The sequence below is a fragment of the Hyperolius riggenbachi genome, chromosome 12 (genome assembly GCF_040937935.1).
Source record: "Hyperolius riggenbachi isolate aHypRig1 chromosome 12, aHypRig1.pri, whole genome shotgun sequence".
In the NCBI taxonomy this organism is placed as follows: domain Eukaryota; kingdom Metazoa; phylum Chordata; class Amphibia; order Anura; family Hyperoliidae; genus Hyperolius; species Hyperolius riggenbachi.
Window position 1 is genome coordinate 79,342,477 of NC_090657.1, and position 19,084 is coordinate 79,361,560.

Genomic DNA, 19,084 nt, shown 5'->3' on the forward strand with positions numbered 1-19,084 from the left:
AAGAAAAAAGACGGAGGTCTTCGACCTTGCATCGATTACCATGGCCTGAATAAAATCACGGTGAAGAATCGTTATCCGTTGCCCTTGATAGACGATTTATTCACGCAGGTCACAAATGCTAAGATCTTCTTGAAATTAGATCTGAGGGGTGCATACAACCTGATCCGCATTAGAAAGGGCGATGAATGAAAGACGGCCTTTAACACGCCCGACGGGCATTACGAGTACTTAGTGATGCCCTTCGGGTTGTGTAATGCGCCCGCCGTCTTCCAGGAATTAATAAATGAGGTATTCAGGGAGGTGTTGGGTAGATTTGTGTTGGTATATCTCGACGATATACTAATCTACTCCAACAACCTCTCCGAGCACAGGGTCCATGTCAGATTTGTATTGGAAAGATTGAGACGAAATATGCTTTATGCCAAGGTGGAGAAGTGTATTTTTGAAGTGACCACTGTCACGTTCCTAGGGTATGTGATTTCCACCTCGGGCCTGTCAATGGATCATGCCAAGGTCACAGCTGTCTTGGAATGGCCACAGCCAGTGGGGTTGAAAGCCCTACAGAGATTTTTGGGGTTTGCAAACTATTATAGGAGGTTCATAAAGGGGTACTCCACGATAATTGCCCTACTTACCAGTCTCACAAGAAAGGGGGCAGATACCAACCATTGGACCCCTGAGGCTGTGGCAGCCTTTTCTCACCTGAAAAAATTGTTTTGCTCAGCACCTATTTTGAGACATGTGGACAAGTCCTTTCCCTTTATTGTGGAGGTCGATGCCTCGGAAGTTGGGGTGGGGGCGGTGCGGTCTCAGCGGTCAGGGTTGCAGGGCAGATTACATCCGTGCGCTTATTTTTCCCGTAGATTTTCTCCAGCAGAGAAAAACTACGATATAGGCAACCGGGAACTTCTGGCCATTAAATTGGCATTTGAAAAATGGCGCCATTGGTTGGAGGGGGAAGAACATACGATCACGGTTTACACTGATCATAAGAATTTGGAATACATCGAGGGGGCTAAGAGACTAAGTCCCCGTCAGGCCGGTTGGTCTTTATTTTTTACGATTTATAATCACGTACACTCCAGGCAGCAAAAACGTCAAGGCAGATGCCCTGTCCAGATGTTTCGAACAAGAGACAGCACAGCCCTCCGCTCCTGAGTCCATCATCCCGCAGAGGTTGGTGTTTGCAGCCACAGAGACCTGGGAGGATTGGGCAGGGGTTTTGGGTCCTTTTCAGCAGGATGTCCCTGAGGGAAAACCCGAGGGGGTTTTGTTTATCCCACTGCCTTTTCGTCTACAGGTATTACAAATGTTCCACGCCCATAAGAACGCTGGTCACCCTGGTGCTGCCAGAACGCAGGATCTGATTGCCAGGTGTGCTTGGTGGCCTTCCATGGCAACAGACTGCAAGGAATTTGTCAGGGAATGTGCGGTTTGTGCCAAAAGTAAACCCTCCCGGCTGGCAGCTGGGGGAAGGTTGCAGCCTTTGCCCACCCCGAGTGAGCCATGGACACATCTGTCCATGGATTTTGTGGGAGAATTGCCCAGGTCTGAAGGCATGTCGGTCATTTGGGTGGTAGTCGACCGCTTTAGCAAAAAGGCCCATTTTGTGCCCCTGAAAGGACTCCCCTCGGCTCAGGAACTGGCCGAATTGTTCATCGTCCACGTCTTCCAGTTGCATGGCATTCCGGAAGACATTGTGTCAGATAGGGGAGTCCAATTTGTGTCTGGATTTTGGAGGGCATTTTGTCATCAAATGGGCATGGAGCTGTCATTCTCGTCGGGCTACCACCCACAGACCAATGGGCAAACGGAGAGGGTCAATCAGGCCTTGGAACAATTTTTGAGGTGTTATGTTGCGGAGGCACAGAACGACTGGGTCAAGTTCTTGCCTTTCGCGGAGTTTGCACACAATAACTTGAAAAGTTCCTCCTCGAGGTTCCCTCCGTTTCAGATAGTAAACGGGAGGTTGCCTAAATTCTCCCCATTGCCAGTGGCCTCCACTCCGTTTCCAGCACTGGAGGATTGGCAGAGGTCACTCAGGGACAACTGGGGAATGGTTAAAGAGAATTTGCAGAAAGCATTTCAAATTCAAAAGGGTCAAGCGGACAAGAAACGTTCCTTGGAATGGAAGTTTCAGCCAGGGGATTTAGTCTGGGTGTCCACACGTCACTTGACCCTGAAGCAGCCATCTGCCAAACTGGGCCCCAGGTTTGTGGGTCCATTTTCTGTGACTAAGAGAATCAACAACGTAACTTATGCCATCTATCTCCCCGCCAGCATGCGTGGGGTGAGATCATTTCACGTGTCCCTGCTCAAACCGGCAGTTCATGTGGGCCCTACTCCTCCTCCTCCTGTGATGATAGATGACCAACCTGAGTACGAGGTAGAAAAGATATTGGATTCACGCATTGTACAAAACTCAGTACAATATCTGGTGCATTGGAAAGGGTATGGCGTTGAGGAGAGACAATGGGTACCGGGGAGTCGCATGCATGCGGACGAAATTAAGGAAGGAGTTTCATGCCTTACATCCGGAAAAGCCTGGAAGGAGCTGTCCGGAGTCCACTCCTCGGGGGGGGGGGGGGGGGGGGGGGTAGGGTACTGTCAAGAATCGCGGAAGAGCCGCCGCCATGAGTCAGCGGCAGGCGGCTCTTTCCGCACACTGTGTGGCAGAGCACGGGGAGGCAGCCGCCTCCACTCAGTCTGAGGCGGCTGTCCCCGTGCAGGGCATGGCGGAGCGCGGAATAACCGCCGCGTTGGATGCGGCGGTTAGCGCGCATGGCCCCTTTGCGGAGGCACCGCAGAGCGGTGCTGGTGTGGCTGGGACACGTAGTCCCTCTGGAGGTAGAACGACGCGTGCGCGCGCACGGAGGCAGGGACTTTATGACAGTCAGAAGTGAGTCAGCTGACCAGGCTGGTCAGCTGACTCTGGCTCCACTCCTCATTGGTCCCGCACTTAGGGAGGTGCTGGAGATATGTATGTGTATATATACTGCCGGCTGTTCAGTTGCTAGTTGTCTGGCGTTGCAAACACATACGTGGGAGCACTCAGACGTGTAGTCAGATCCTTAATTGTGCCGAGACCAGCTGGAGCTGTAATCCTACACTTAGCTAGATTCTGTTGATAGCTAAAGTACTAGTTTGATTGTGATTATCTGTTATGACTTATTGCCTGCCTGACTATCCTCCTGAACTCTGATCTTGTACCTTGCCATTCTGATACTCTGTTGCCGAACACCGGCTCGTCCTTAGACTCTGCTTCTGCCTCCTGATTTTGTACTTCGATATATCTGATACCCTGTTGCCGAACCCTGCCTGTACCTTGACTCCGCCTCTGCCTTCTGAATCTGTACTTTATCTGTCTGTGTGTTTACGACCTGGCTTGTCCGACCTCGAGAACCGACCTTACTATTAGAGGCAGTTCCCTGTCTTGTTAGTGACACTACCTCCAGAGTGTCACTCTCAGATTATCCTTCCTACCCTCAGCCTGACTCCTCCCGTCTTGGAGAGTTCAGGTCTTCGGGAGGAATCTGCGCAGTTCTCCTCACTGCTCTGAGGCTTAGTCCTCTTAAGTATTACTGTTACACCAAACACTACACTCTACTCAGGTGAACAGAGGTTAGCTGGTATAACGGATTATCGGTGATACTGCAGATAACTTATAATCTGGTATACATCTGTATTCCCAGTGATACTGCAGATCACCGGTAATCAGATCCTCTCTGTGCTTCACCGTTCGTTACAGGTCTCCTCTACAGCGCAGACCTGTGCAGTAGAGTGGACCCAATCGGCTTGGCTATTTCTGCCTGAGCACGATCAAAAAGCCGCTACTACACCTTCATGGAGCTAGGGAAGGTAAATATTGTAGGCGCTACTGCGCCTGCACCACAGCTGACATCCTTGTTGGCTGTGGTTTCGGATCCATCGCTGGATAGCTGGGACAGAGGAGGACGGGGGGGAAGCCTCATTGGGATTCAGAGCTTACCCCTACCGAGGTCTCTTAAATGCATCAAGAGCCACCACACACAGATGGATCCTGGACATGGGCTTCAAAGTTAGTATTCCTCTTGTCCTTTTATTACTCCTCCTGAACAACAAACTGTAACAAACTTCAGAAGCATTTTACCTGGGCTAAAGAAAAAAAGAACTGGTCTGTTGTTCAGTGGTCCAAAGTACACTTTTCTGATGAGAGAAACTTTTGCATCTCATTTGGAAACCAAGAACCCAGAGACTGGAGGAAGAATGGAGAGGTACACAATCCAAGATGCTTGAAGTCCAGTGTGCAGTTTCCAGAGTCTGTGTTGATTTGGGGAGCCATGTCATCGGCTGGTGTTGGTCCTCTGTGCTTCATTAAGTCCACAATCAACAAAGCTGTCTACCAGGAGATTTTGGAGCACTTCATGCTTCCTTCCACCGATAAGCTTTATGGAGATGCTGACTTCATTTTCCAGCAGGACTTGGCACCTGCCCACACTGCCAAAAGTACAAAAACCTGATTCAATGACCATGGGATTATCACACTTTATTGGCCAGTAAACTTGCCTGACCTGAACCCCTAGAGAATCTATGGGGCATTGCCAAGAGAAAGATGAGAGACATGAGACCGAACAATGCAGAAGAGCTAAAGGCCGCTAAGCGTCATGGTCTGCCATAGCATCTTAGCAGTGCCACAGGCTGATGGAATCCATTCCATGCCATACTGAGTCAGTCATTGATGCAAAAGGGGCCCAAACCAAGTACTGAGTACATACGCATGATTATATTTTTTAAAGGTCTGACTTTTTTTTTTTTTATTTAAAAACTTTGTTTTATTGATTAAATGTAATATTCTAATTTTCTGAGATTTTGGTTTTGGGGTTCTCATAAGCTGTAAGTTATAATTATCAAAATTATACCAAATAAAGACTTGAAATACTGATTACAACAGAGAGAAAATGTGTGCATCAACCAAGTGAACCTGACAAATCTGGCTTTGCAAATTTGGCCTATTGGCTAATCACGAGACATTGCTCATGCAAATATGCATTTGCTTTCGCATGCCTAAATATGCAGGGTCAAAAACCAAAACCGCAAAACAATCGCGCTGCGGGAATTAGTTCATGCTACATAGTACTATCCAGGGGTGCCACGAGGAGGCTTCCCATTGCCCCCATACAACAGGGGGGCCGCGGGGTTCCCAGGCACTCTCACCACCTGGAACTCATACAAAGGCACCCCGGAGGGGGAGGCTGGGGGGTGCAGGCGATCTCCCCAGCGTGGCCAGCGCCGGGAAGAGCCGCCCGCACACACCTCCCAAGATTAAAAACAGGCACTTACCTTAACGTCCATTGCGTTCTGCTATATGCGCATGACCTGGGCGCAACACATAAGGGGAGGACAGGCGCAAACAGCCTGCTCCAGGGCTCTCACCTCCTAAAACAAGCCATCCACCACTTGCCTCCAAAAAAAAAGAAAATGCAATGCTGATTACAACAGAGAGAAAATGTGTGCATCAACCAAGTGAACCTGACAAATCTGGCTTTGCAAATTTGGCCTATTGGCTAATCACGAGACATTGCTCATGCAAATATGCATTTGCTTTCGCATGCCTAAATATGCAGGGTCAAAAACCAAAACCGCAAAACAATCGCGCTGCGGGAATTAGTTCATGCTACATAGCACTATCCAGGGGCGCCACGAGGAGGCTTCCCATTGCCCCCATACAGCAAGGGGGCCGCGGGGGTCCCAGGCACTCTCACCACCTGGAACCCATACAAAGGCACCCCGGAGGGGGAGGCTGGGGGGTGCAGGCGATCTCCCCAGTGTGGCCAGCACCGGGAAGAGCCGCCCGCACACACCTCCCAAGATTAAAAACAGGCACTTACCTTAACGTCCATTGCGTTCTGCTATATGCGCATGACCTGGGCGCAACACATAAGGGGAGGACAGGCGCAAACAGCCTGCTCCAGGGCTCTCACCTCCTAAAACAAGCCATCCACCACTTGCCTCCAAAGAAAAGAAAATGCAATGCTGATTACAACAGAGAGAAAATGTGTGCATCAACCAAGTGAACCTGACAAATCTGGCTTTGCAAATTTGGCCTATTGGCTAATCACGAGACATTGCTCATGCAAATATGCATTTGCTTTCGCATGCCTAAATATGCAGGGTCAAAAACCAAAACCGCAAAACAATCGCGCTGCGGGAATTAGTTCATGCTACATAGCACTATCCAGGGGCGCCACGAGGAGGCTTCCCATTGCCCCCATACAACAGGGGGGCCGCGGGGGTCCCAGGCACTCTCACCACCTGGAACCCATACAAAGGCACCCCGGAGGGGGAGGCTGGGGGGTGCAGGCGATCTCCCCAGCGTGGCCAGCACCGGGAAGAGCCGCCCGCACACACCTCCCAAGATTAAAAACAGGCACTTACCTTAACGTCCATTGCGTTCTGCTATATGCGCATGACCTGGGCGCAACACATAAGGGGAGGACAGGCGCAAACAGCCTGCTCCAGGGCTCTCACCTCCTAAAACAAGCCATCCACCACTTGCCTCCAAAGAAAAGAAAATGCAATGCTGATTACAACAGAGAGAAAATGTGTGCATCAACCAAGTGAACCTGACAAATCTGGCTTTGCAAATTTGGCCTATTGGCTAATCACGAGACATTGCTCATGCAAATATGCATTTGCTTTCGCATGCCTAAATATGCAGGGTCAAAAACCAAAACCGCAAAACAATCGCGCTGCGGGAATTAGTTCATGCTACATAGCACTATCCAGGGGTGCCACGAGGAGGCTTCCCATTGCCCCCATACAACAGGGGGGCCGCGGGGGTCCCAGGCACTCTCACCACCTGGAACCCATACAAAGGCACCCCGGAGAGGGAGCCTGGGGGGTGCAGGCGATCTCCCCAGCGTGGCCAGCGCCGGGAAGAGCCGCCCGCACACACCTCCCAAGATTAAAAACAGGCACTTACCTTAACGTCCATTGCGTTCTGCTATATGCGCATGACCTGGGCGCAACACATAAGGGGAGGAGAGGCGCAAACAGCCTGCTCCAGGGCTCTCACCTCCTAAAACAAGCCATCCACCACTTGCCTCCAAAAAAAAGAAAATGCAATGCTGATTACAACAGAGAGAAAATGTGTGCATCAACCAAGTGAACCTGACCAATCTGGCTTTGCAAATTTGGCCTATTGGCTAATCACGAGACATTGCTCATGCAAATATGCATTTGCTTTCGCATGCCTAAATATGCAGGGTCAAAAACCAAAACCGCAAAACAATCGCGCTGCGGGAATTAGTTCATGCTACATAGCACCAGTAGCGTCCCTACCATAGGGCGGCAGGGGGCGCCCCGCACCGGGTGTCGGGCGCCCCAGGGGGTGTCATCAGGCCTCCCACAGAGGCCTGTGTAATGTGCAGGACAGGAGGGGGAAGCAGCACGGAAAGGAGGGGTGGCGGGGAAAGCGGCGGGGAGGGGGGCCGGACCCCCCACCTCCCTCACCTGGGTCCCCTCCTTCTGGCGCTTCCCCCTCCTAATTGGCAGCAGCGGGCAAGAGGACTTACTCACCTCCTTCCTGCGTTCCAGGCGATGGCAAATAGCGGCATCGTCACGTGACGCTGGTCTCCACCTTCTCCACCGCTCACTGTGCTTCCTGATTGGCGGAAGCACAGTGAGCAACAGAGAAGTCGGAGACCAGCGTCGCGTGAGGATGACGCTATGCGCCGCCGCTATCGCCAGGAGCAGGTGAGTGAGTCTTCTTCGCCACTCCTGCCCGCTGCTGCTAATTAGGAGGGGGAAGCGCCAGAAGGAGGGGACCCAGGTGAGGGAGGTGGGGGGTCCGGCCCCCCTCCCCGCCACCCCTCCTTCCAGGCTTTCCTCACACTGGGGGCAACTAAACTAGCTATACTGGGGGCAATTATACTAGCTATTCTGGGGGCAATTATACTAGCTATTCTGGGGGCAGCTATACTAGCTATTCTGGGGGCAACTGTACTGGCTATACTGGGGGCAACTAAACTAGCTATACTGGGGGCAACTAAACTAGCTATACTGGGGGCAGCTATACTGGGGGGCAGCTATACTGGGGGCAGCTATACTAGCTATACTGGGGGCAACTAAACTAGCTATACTGGGGGCAGCTAAACTAGCTATACTGGGGGCAGCTATACTGGGGGGCAGCTATACTGGGGGCAGCTATACTGGGGGCAGCTATACTAGCTATACTGGGGGCAACTAAACTAGCTATACTGGGGGCAGCTATACTGGGGGCAGCTATACTAGCTATACTGGGGGCAGCTATACTAGCTATACTGGGGGCAGCTATACTGGGGGGCAGCTATACTAGCTATACTGGGGGCAGCTATACTGGGGGCAGCTATACTAGCTATACTGGGGGGAGCTATACTGGGGGCAGCTATACTGGGGGCAACTATACTAGCTATACTGGGGGCAGCTATACTAGCTATACTGGGGGCAGCTATACTGGGGGCAGATATACTAGCTATACTGGGGGCAGCTATACTAGCTATACTGGGGGCAGCTATACAGGGGGCAAATATACTAGCTATACAGGGGGCAAATATACTAGCTATACAGGGGGCAACTATACTAGCTATACTGAGGGCAACTATTGACGATTGAAGTGTTTTGTGGACAGGTCTGCCACACGATTGCATGTATTTTCTGGTCATATCTGCTACATGATTGCATGTATTTTCTGGGCAAATCTGCCGACATGATTGCATGTATTTTCTGGGCAAATCTGCCGACATGATTGCATGTATTTCCTGGGCAAATCTGCCGACATGATTGCATGTATTTTCTGGGCAAATCTGCCGACATGATTGCATGTATTTTCTGGGCAAATCTGCCAACATGATTGAACGTATTCTCTGGGCAAATCTGCAGACATGATTGCATGTATTTTCTGGGCAAATCTGCCGACATGATTGCATGTATTTTCTGGGCAAATCTGCCGACATGATTGCATGTATTTTATCTGCAAATCTGCCAACATGATTGCATGTATTTTCTGGGCAAATCTGCCGACATGATTGCATGTATTTTCTGGGCAAATCTGCCGACATGATTGCATGTATTTTCTGGGCAAATCTGCCGACATGATTGAACGTATTCTCTGGGCAAATCTGCAGACATGATTGCATGTATTTTCTGGGCAAATCTGCCGACATGATTGCATGTATTTTCTGGGCAAATCTGCAGACATGATTGCATGTATTTTCTGGGCAAATCTGCCGACATGATTGCATGTATTTTCTGGGCAAATCTGCCGACATGATTGAACGTATTCTCTGGGCTAATCTGCAGACATGATTGCATGTATTTTCTGGGCAAATCTGCCGACATGATTGAACGTATTCTCTGGGCAAATCTGCACACATTACGTGTATTTTCTTCAGAAAACCTGCACAATTATGTGAATTTTCTGGGGAAAGGGTCACCAAAACTTGGGTCCACTGTCTTTGCATTGCACTTTTAAAGGGAACCTGAGGTGAGAATAATATTGAGGCTGCCATATTTATCTCCTTTTAAGCAATACCAGTTGCCTGGCTGCCGTGCTGGTCCTCTGCCTCTAATTCTTTCAACCACAGACCCTGAACAAGCATGCTTGTTTCTGGTGTGATTCAGTTCACTACTGCAGCCAAATAGATCAGCAGGGCAACTAGTATTGTTTAAAAGGAAATAAATATGGCAGCCTCCATATCACTCTCACCCGGGTTCACGTCAAATTACAGTTAGCTCCGCCCTCATCCGGTCATGGCCACGCCCATTTTTTTGTTATAGCGCCACCCATTTTTTGCCCCTTTACTTTTTTTTGGGGGGGGGGGGGTGTCTTATAATACCCAGCACCGGGTGTCAAATGCCCTAGGTACGCCACTGCATAGCACTATCCAGGGGCGCCACGAGGAGGCTTCCCATTGCCCCCATACAACAGGGGGGCCGCGGGGGTCCCAGGCACTCTCACCACCTGGAACCCATACAAAGGCACCCCGGAGGGGGAGGCTGGGGGGTGCAGGCGATCTCCCCAGCGTGGCCAGCGCCGGGAAGAGCCGCCCGCACACACCTCCCAAGATTAAAAACAGGCACTTACCTTAACGTCCATTGCGTTCTGCTATATGCGCATGACCTGGGCGCAACACATAAGGGGAGGACAGGCGCAAACAGCCTGCTCCAGGGCTCTCACCTCCTAAAACAAGCCATCCACCACTTGCCTCCAAAGAAAAGAAAATGCAATGCTGATTACAACAGAGAGAAAATGTGTGCATCAACCAAGTGAACCTGACAAATCTGGCTTTGCAAATTTGGCCTATTGGCTAATCACGAGACATTGCTCATGCAAATATGCATTTGCTTTCGCATGCCTAAATATGCAGGGTCAAAAACCAAAACCGCAAAACAATCGCGCTGCGGGAATTAGTTCATGCTACATAGCACTATCCAGGGGCGCCACGAGGAGGCTTCCCATTGCCCCCATACAACAGGGGGGCCGCGGGGGTCCCAGGCACTCTCACCACCTGGAACCCATACAAAGGCACCCCGGAGGGGGAGGCTGGGGGGTGCAGGCGATCTCCCCAGCGTGGCCAGCGCCAGGAAGAGCCGCCTGCACACACCTCCCAAGATTAAAAACAGGCACTTACCTTAACGTCCATTGCGTTCTGCTATATGCGCATGACCTGGGCGCAACACATAAGGGGAGGACAGGCGCAAACAGCCTGCTCCAGGGCTCTCACCTCCTAAAACAAGCCATCCACCACTTGCCTCCAAAGAAAAGAAAATGCAATGCTGATTACAACAGAGAGAAAATGTGTGCATCAACCAAGTGAACCTGACAAATCTGGCTTTGCAAATTTGGCCTATTGGCTAATCACGAGACATTGCTCATGCAAATATGCATTTGCTTTCGCATGCCTAAATATGCAGGGTCAAAAACCAAAACCGCAAAACAATCGCGCTGCGGGAATTAGTTCATGCTACATAGCACTATCCAGGGGCTCCACGAGGAGGCTTCCCATTGCCCCCATACAACAGGGGGGCCGCGGGGGTCCCAGGCACTCTCACCACCTGGAACCCATACAAAGGCACCCCGGAGGGGGAGGCTGGGGGGTGCAGGCGATCTCCCCAGCGTGGCCAGCGCCGGGAAGAGCCGCCCGCACACACCTCCCAAGATTAAAAACAGGCACTTACCTTAACGTCCATTGCGTTCTGCTATATGCGCATGACCTGGGCGCAACACATAAGGGGAGGACAGGCGCAAACAGCCTGCTCCAGGGCTCTCACCTCCTAAAACAAGCCATCCACCACTTGCCTCCAAAGAAAAGAAAATGCAATGCTGATTACAACAGAGAGAAAATGTGTGCATCAACCAAGTGAACCTGACAAATCTGGCTTTGCAAATTTGGCCTATTGGCTAATCACGAGACATTGCTCATGCAAATATGCATTTGCTTTCGCATGCCTAAATATGCAGGGTCAAAAACCAAAACCGCAAAACAATCGCGCTGCGGGAATTAGTTCATGCTACATAGCACTATCCAGGGGCGCCACGAGGAGGCTTCCCATTGCCCCCATACAACAGGGGGGCCGCGGGGGTCCCAGGCACTCTCACCACTTGGAACCCATACAAAGGCACCCCGGAGGGGGAGGCAATGGGAAGCCTCCTCGTGGCGCCCCTGGATAGTGCTATGTAGCATGAACTAATTCCCGCAGGGCGATTGTTTTGCGGTTTTTGACCCTGCATATTTAGGCATGCGAAAGCAAATGCATATTTGCATGAGCAATGTCTCGTGATTAGCCAATAGGCCAAATTTGCAAAGCCAGATTTGTCAGGTTCACTTGGTTGATGCACACATTTTCTCTCTGTTGTAATTAGCAAAGACTTGAAATATCTCACTTTGCATGGAATGAGTCTTTCATTTATCAGTTTCACATTCTAAGTTGAATTAATGAAATAAATTAAATTTTTGTATTTATTCAAAGATTAAGCTTCTTCTTTGTACACTTATAAAACCTGATACAGTTATTGTGAAGGAAGACAATAGAGATTCTTGGAAACAGAATCTGGAATACAAGCTACAGGAGAATGTCAGTGATAGACAGTGAACGGAAGGAGTTCTTTAGACTTTCTTTTTTTTAATTTCTATATTTTTTTTTCAATTAAGTGATTATTTAGGTGTGAAGATTGGCATGTCATGCGGTTTTGTATTTTTATCCAGTTACAGACAGACAATCTTTATTTAACAAATAAACATTTTGTACATTGTACAGCGCTACAGAAGGCGAGGGCACAGGACGCCTGCCATGGGCTGGAAGAAGCCCCAGGTAAGTGGATTTTTTATTTTTAAAGCGCTCGGACCTTCCCTTTAAAAGGCATTGCATTTATAAAATGTAAAAATATCACCTAGTAGAAATCTTAGGAGAAAAAGTGAATTGGATCGGGTTCAATGGCTCATCAAGTGTATTATGTTATTTCAAATAAGTGCATAATAAACACTTTATTTAAAATGAGAACCACTTGTATCATTCTACTACATATCTAGATGACGTATTTATTAAGAGTTGGACTTCACGCAGTAGATCCAATTTAGGTCAACAAAGAGCCTCCAGAGGACAGAATCCTACAAATGCACCCAAGGAGGGCCGAACGCGCTTCTCTCTCCCCGTCTTCTGATGCATCAGCAGCTCTCCAATTTAGTCAATAACGCTTGAATCAAGTAATTATTTTCTCTTAAGACCACGAGTTGATAAAAGCGTTTCAGTTTCTTTATTAGGAACACTACATCAAAACCTAATTGCACAATTAGTTATAAATTAGAAGCACTTGCAGAGGTGACAGTCCCTCAAAGAGGGGGCAGATGGGGGCATCCTGTGTCTGCACAGAGGAAAAGCAGATTACTGGCTAATGACACACACAGGGCTCAGTAAGTGGGAAACTGGGTAGCGACCTAATCTGCCTATAAATTCCTTTGCATGCGTTATAGATAAGTAAGCAATCCAACAATGTGATATAAAGGATGGGGACAGCTTCATTTTATTTACAAACTGCACATTTATATACAAATAATAAACACTTCTACAGATTATCTTTGACCACATAATGTCCTGAAACGATGTGGAAAAGCTCCGTTTTGTCTTGGCTTCTTTTGGGGCCCGATGCTCTAAACTCTCTCATGGATTTTAACGCCTGTTCTATTTCATGTTTTGGATTTTTATTGACTCCACTTTCTCTCATAATTCACTAAAATTAAATAACTCTGAAAAAGTTTTGCATTATTTTGTGCCTAATTATATTTATATAAATTGATGGATACTTGCAACATTGTGTATAAAAAACGTCTCAATGGGCACAAACCTCCTTAGTGGTAAACTTGAGTCAAGCTCAGGATGGAAATCCGCAGCTCAGAGTGGTAATCCCGTCCCGAGTGAGTTATATGCAGGAACTGCTACAGATCTCTCTGCGATATACAGTATATTCTGGCATATAAGACTTTTTAACCCTTGAAAATCCTCTGAAAAGTCAGGGGTCGTCTTATACGCCGGGTGTCATTGATGCCGGGTGATACGCCCTATCCTGTTACCGCCTCTCAGATCTCGCTCCTGAGGACTGTAGTAAAGCGGTGCAGGTGCACTTGTGTGAGATCTGAGAGGTAGAGAAGGAGGTAAATAGAATACAAGGGTGGGCCAGAAGGGTGAAAGAGGCGTGTTTTATGGGCACAGCGCAATCTATTCTTCCATACCGCTCTGATAAACAGGTAGACAAGGAGAGCTGACCAATCCGCTTAGGGAGAGTTGACCAATCCAATGAGTCAATCGCCTATATACTGTTATATACTGGGTACTACATACAGTACAGGGCCAGTATCTGTTCATACATAGCACCAATATATAAAGTTTTTTGAATTTTTATTTGGAGTGCGTTGGAAGAGGGGTAGTCTTATATGGTGAGTATCTCACAAACTCTATATTTTAACTGGAAAAATTGGGGGGTCGTCTTATACGCCCAGTCGTCTTATATGCCGGAATATACGGGTATACAGGGAGTGCAGAATTATTAGGCAAGTTGTATTTTTGAGGAATAATTTTATTATTGAACAACAACCATGTTCTCAATGAACCCAAAAAACTCATTAATATCAAAGCTGAATATTTTTGAAAGTAGTTTTTAGTTTGTTTTTAGTTTTAGCTATTTAGCTATTTTAGGGGGATATCTGTGTGTGCAGGTGACTATTACTGTGCATAATTATTAGGCAACTTAACAAAAAACAAATATATACTCATTTCAATTATTTATTTTTACCAGTGAAACCAATATAACATCTCAACATTCACAAATATACATTTCTGACATTCAAAAACAAAACAAAAACAAATCTGTGACCAATATAGCCACCTTTCTTTGCAAGGACACTCAAAAGCCTGCCATCCATGGATTCTGTCAGTGTTTTGATCTGTTCACCATCAACATTGCGTGCAGCAGCAACCACAGCCTCCCAGACACTGTTCAGAGAGGTGTACTGTTTTCCCTCCTTGTAAATCTCACATTTTATGATGGACCACAGGTTCTCAATGGGGTTCAGATCAGGTGACCAAGGAGGCCATGTCATTAGTTTTTCTTCTTTTATACCCTTTCTTGCCAGCCACGCTGTGGAGTACTTGGACGCGTGTGATGGAGCATTGTCCTGCATGAAAATCATGTTTTTCTTGAAGGATGCAGACTTCTTCCTGTACCACTGTTTGAAGAAGGGGTCTTCCAGAAACTGGCAGGAGGACTGGGAGTTGAGCTTGACTCCATCCTCAACCCACCCAACAAGCTCATCTTTGATGATACCAGCCCAAACCAGTACTCCACCTCCACCTTGCTGGCGTCTGAGTCGGAATGGAGCTCTCTGCCCTTTACCAATCCAGCCACGGGCCCATCCATCTGGCCCATCAAGACTCACTCTCATTTCATCAGTCCATAAAACCTTAGAAAAATCAGTCTTGAGATATTTCTGTAACGATCGGTGTAGCACAGAGAGGATCTGATTACCGGTGATCTGCAGTATCACTGGGAATACAGATATATACCAGATTATAGATGATCTGCAGTATCACCGATAATCCGATATACAACTAACCTCTGGACACCTGAGTAGAGTGTTTGGTGCAAACAGTAATAATGAGAGGACTGGCCTCAGAGCAGTAAGGAGTACTGCACAATTCCTTCTGGACTCTCCCGGAGGGAGAAGTCAGGCTGAGAGAAGGAATGACAGAACGAGAGTGACACTCAAGAGGGAGTGTCACTATCAGGACTGGGAACCGCCTCTAACAGTAAGGTCGGTTCTCAAGGTCGGACAAGCCAGGTCGTAACCACACGGACAGATAAGGCACAGATTCAGAAGGCAGAAGCGGAGTCTAAAGTACAGGCAGGGTACGGCAACAGGGTATCAGATATATCGAGGTAGAAAATCAGAAGGCAGGTGTAGAGTCTAAGGACGAGCCGGGGTTCGGCAAACAGAGTATCAGAAAGACAAGGTACAAGATCAGAGTTCAGGAGAATGGTCAGACAGGCAAACAGGTCATAACAGATAATCACAATCAAACTAGTACTTTAAACTATCAACAGGATCTAGCTAAGTGTAGGATTACAGCTCCAGCTGGTCCCGGCACACTTTAGGATCTGACTAAGGTCTGAGTGCTACCACGTTGTGTTCGCAACACCAGACAACCAGCAACTGAACGGCCGACAGTATATATACAAACAGAATCTCCAGCACCTCCCTAAGTGCTGGACCAATGAGAGGAGGCAGGGTTGTCAGCTGACCAGCCTGGTCAGCTGACCTCTTTCTGGCTGCCATATAGGTCCTGCCTTTCCGCGCGCACACGCGTCATTCTGAACCTAGATGGACTACGAGTCCCAGCCACCGCAGCACCGCTCTGCGGTGTCTCTGCAGCAGGGACATGCGCGCTGACCGCCGCATCCGACGCGGCGGTTTCTCCGCGCTCCGCCATGCCCTTCAGGGAAACAGCCGCCTCATGCTGAGTAGAGGCGGCTGTTTTCCCGCGATGCCTCACAATTTCTTGGCCCAGTCTTGACGTTTCAGCTTGTGTGTCTTGTTCAGTGGTGGTCTTCTTTCAGCCTTTCTTACCTTGGCCATGTCTCTGAGTATTGCACACCTTGTGCTTTTGGGCACTCCAGTGATGTTGCAGCTCTGAAATATGGCCAAACTGGTGGCAAGTGGCATCTTGGCAGCTGCACGCTTGACTTTTCTCAGTTCATGGGCAGTTATTTTGCACCTTGGCTTTTCCACACGCTTCTTGCAACCCTGTTGACTATTTTGAATGAAACGCTTGATTGTTCGATGATCACGCTTCAGAAGCTTTGCAATTTTAAGAGTGCTGCATCCCTTTGCAAGATATCTCACTATTTTTGACTTTTCTGAGCCTGTCAAGTCCTTCTTTTGACCCATTTTGCCAAAGGAAAGGAAGTTGTCTAATAATTATGCACACCTGATATAGGGTGTTGATGTCATTAGACCACACCTCTTCTGATTACAGAGATACACATCACCTAATATGCTTAATTGGTAGTAGGCTTTCGAGCGTATACAGCTTGGAGTAAGACAACATGCATAAAGAGGTTGATGTGGTCAAAATACTCATTTGCCTAATAATTCTGCACTCCCTGTATATTTTCTTGTTTTTAGCACGGCTTTCAGACCCTAAATCTGGAAATAATCAGAGCGCCAGGAAGGTTAAAGCATAATTCAGAACAGTTTTTCAGCTGTCTCTTAAAGAATACATCCATCTTCCAGCCCCTAGAAGTATGTTAGGTCCCACGGCGAGGTTCCTCTGTGCTCCAAGCCACCGCTGTCTCGTCCAGAAGATCGCAGACTGCAGCCAGGTCTGCTGTGCATGAGCGCCTCTCGTGATCAGGCTCCTTTTGTGGGGAGTGTTCCTAACTTGCGCAGTTCAGAGAGAATTGAACTGCACAAGCGCAGAGCACTCCCTGCAACAGTAATGAAATTGTGAAAGGCCCACGGCGCATCCACGCATGTGCAGAAGATTTGTGGAGGAGACAGACGCGGCCTGGAGCACAGGGGAACTTTGCCATGGGACCTAACAGACTTGTGGGGGCTGGAAGAAGCCCCAGGTGAGTAAAACTTTTTTTTTTCTTTTTAAAATCGCCGGATGTATCCTTTAATGACTAACTTGAAAGCAAACCTGAACTAAAAAAATCACCTCTGGGATAACTAATTGTTTGTGTAAGTGCTAATCATCAATAGAACATTAGTAACCAAGAAAAAAAAAATATTTTAGGTTTAAGATCTCAATTTTAAACAGCAGCCATGCAAAATCTATTTCATATTTCTGCAAAACAAACAGAAGTAATGACTCTGAACTTTTCAGTACTAGAACCTTATCAGCATTGTTTCTTCAGCCAGATAGATGTGTTTTGTCTTATATTTTCAGGACATTTGGCTATATACTGTATGTAGTATATTAATCTCATCATGTCACATGTCACTTCAGGTACCCTTTAAGGCCTGCCTAAAGTAGGTGTTCATTGATAAGGTACCGTGGAGCTGAGTATTTCTTAGGTAATATGAACATTTGTTTAGCTCAGTTTTTTGTGTGTGTGTGCTTGAAGTGGTAGTATTAAAGAGAGAAAGACCTGGGAAGTCTTCAGGACCCCTTGGTTCTAGCTATTAGCATTCTACGCCAGTAAACAGTGGAAAGTGACTTTCAAGATAATTTACCTCACAAAGAAGAGTTTTCACAACCACAGTAGACATCTAGCAAGATGCTGGAGAATGAAGATGCGGTGCTGAATAACTCCGAAGACTTCTGTCAACATTCAGAATAAAGAAAAAGAGAATCTGTTTGTTCCATTGACTGCATATTACATGTATAGAAAGGTGATATGTTGTCTGCAAAAAAAACAATATATGTATTATATAATTGCTACACTATCGTAGCAATCAGAAGCATAAAACTTTAATTTAGGTATTCATTACTGGCCACCTCACAAGCCCAACATGTAAAGGAAGAGTTTCTGTGCTCACCATTATTGTGCATAGTAGTTTATGTGGGATGGGCCAGGAAGAATGTACCACCCTCTGCCTTGACAGGCATGGGATTGCTGGTAACTAGAGCTGAGGGGGGACTACCATGCTTGCCAGGTCTACCCCTTCTTGTTGCTAGCTCCTATGCCTGAGGAGCACAGCTAGTATACCTCTGACAGGAGCCTGCATGCTACGTTTTCCTTTTTATTTAGAGCTGAACATATTTATTAGCTTGGAAATCTTCTTTGCAGTAACTGAGCTGACAGAGTCAAGTATCCACATGGACAGCTGCATTAGTTAACAAGCAGTGCTGAGTCTTGACACACCAACCAGCTCATACGTGGTATGAAGCTCATGTTCAAATTAGTGGGTCATGCGTTCAGTAAGGTGCGGTAACCAGCAGTAATTTATGCACTGCCTGATGAATTTAATCTTCATAAATGTTACTTGCGGATAAATCTAGCAGACAGCCTCAATATAAATTGTGAAACTGTATTCATGAAATTGTGTTGAAAGATTGCAGCAACCATTACTTGTCTATTTTATTTGCTTTGTAGAACACAGGATTACTGACAAGGGAACAGATTTGAGTGTGGCTGCACATGGGCTGTGAACTGACATTTTGAGAATCTCAGATATCCAAGGTTGGTGTGAACATTTCTACCTGCATGAAAAAGAAAAAGATTCAGAAGGAAAGGGAGATGCACAATGAAAAAGGCTGCAAAGATGAAAATTCAATCACATTTGGAACTTTATAGCTGCCTACAGACTGAACTACAAGATTATTTTTAATAACGTGAAATTACAAAAAGTTTTGGGTATCAATCACATACACAGTGTAATTTAAAAAATCCCTCTCTAAATTTAAAAAATTCCTCACTACAGAGGAATTGCCCTTAGTATGCCCTATGTGATCCTCTCCTCATGCACAGTTATTAAAGCTCTATAAAATAGCATTGGTAGGTATCTTTTGGTGGCTTGAGAAGGAGCAATCACGTGCCCTGCCTTCTACACCAACTCTTTTCCTGTAT

At 47.4% G+C, this 19,084-nt stretch overlaps 1 long non-coding RNA gene across 1 annotated transcript in view; it reads left to right on the top strand.

Moving 5' to 3' along the window:
• The window catches only part of LOC137542421 (uncharacterized), a 381,245-nt gene extending 362,547 nt beyond the window's left edge, over positions 1-18,698 (top strand). Inside the window, exon 3 of the long non-coding RNA XR_011025422.1 lies at positions 18,611-18,698. This is a non-coding gene — a long non-coding RNA (uncharacterized lncRNA). The remainder of the gene's footprint in view (positions 1-18,610) is intronic.
• The last annotated feature ends 386 nt before the right edge of the window (positions 18,699-19,084 follow it).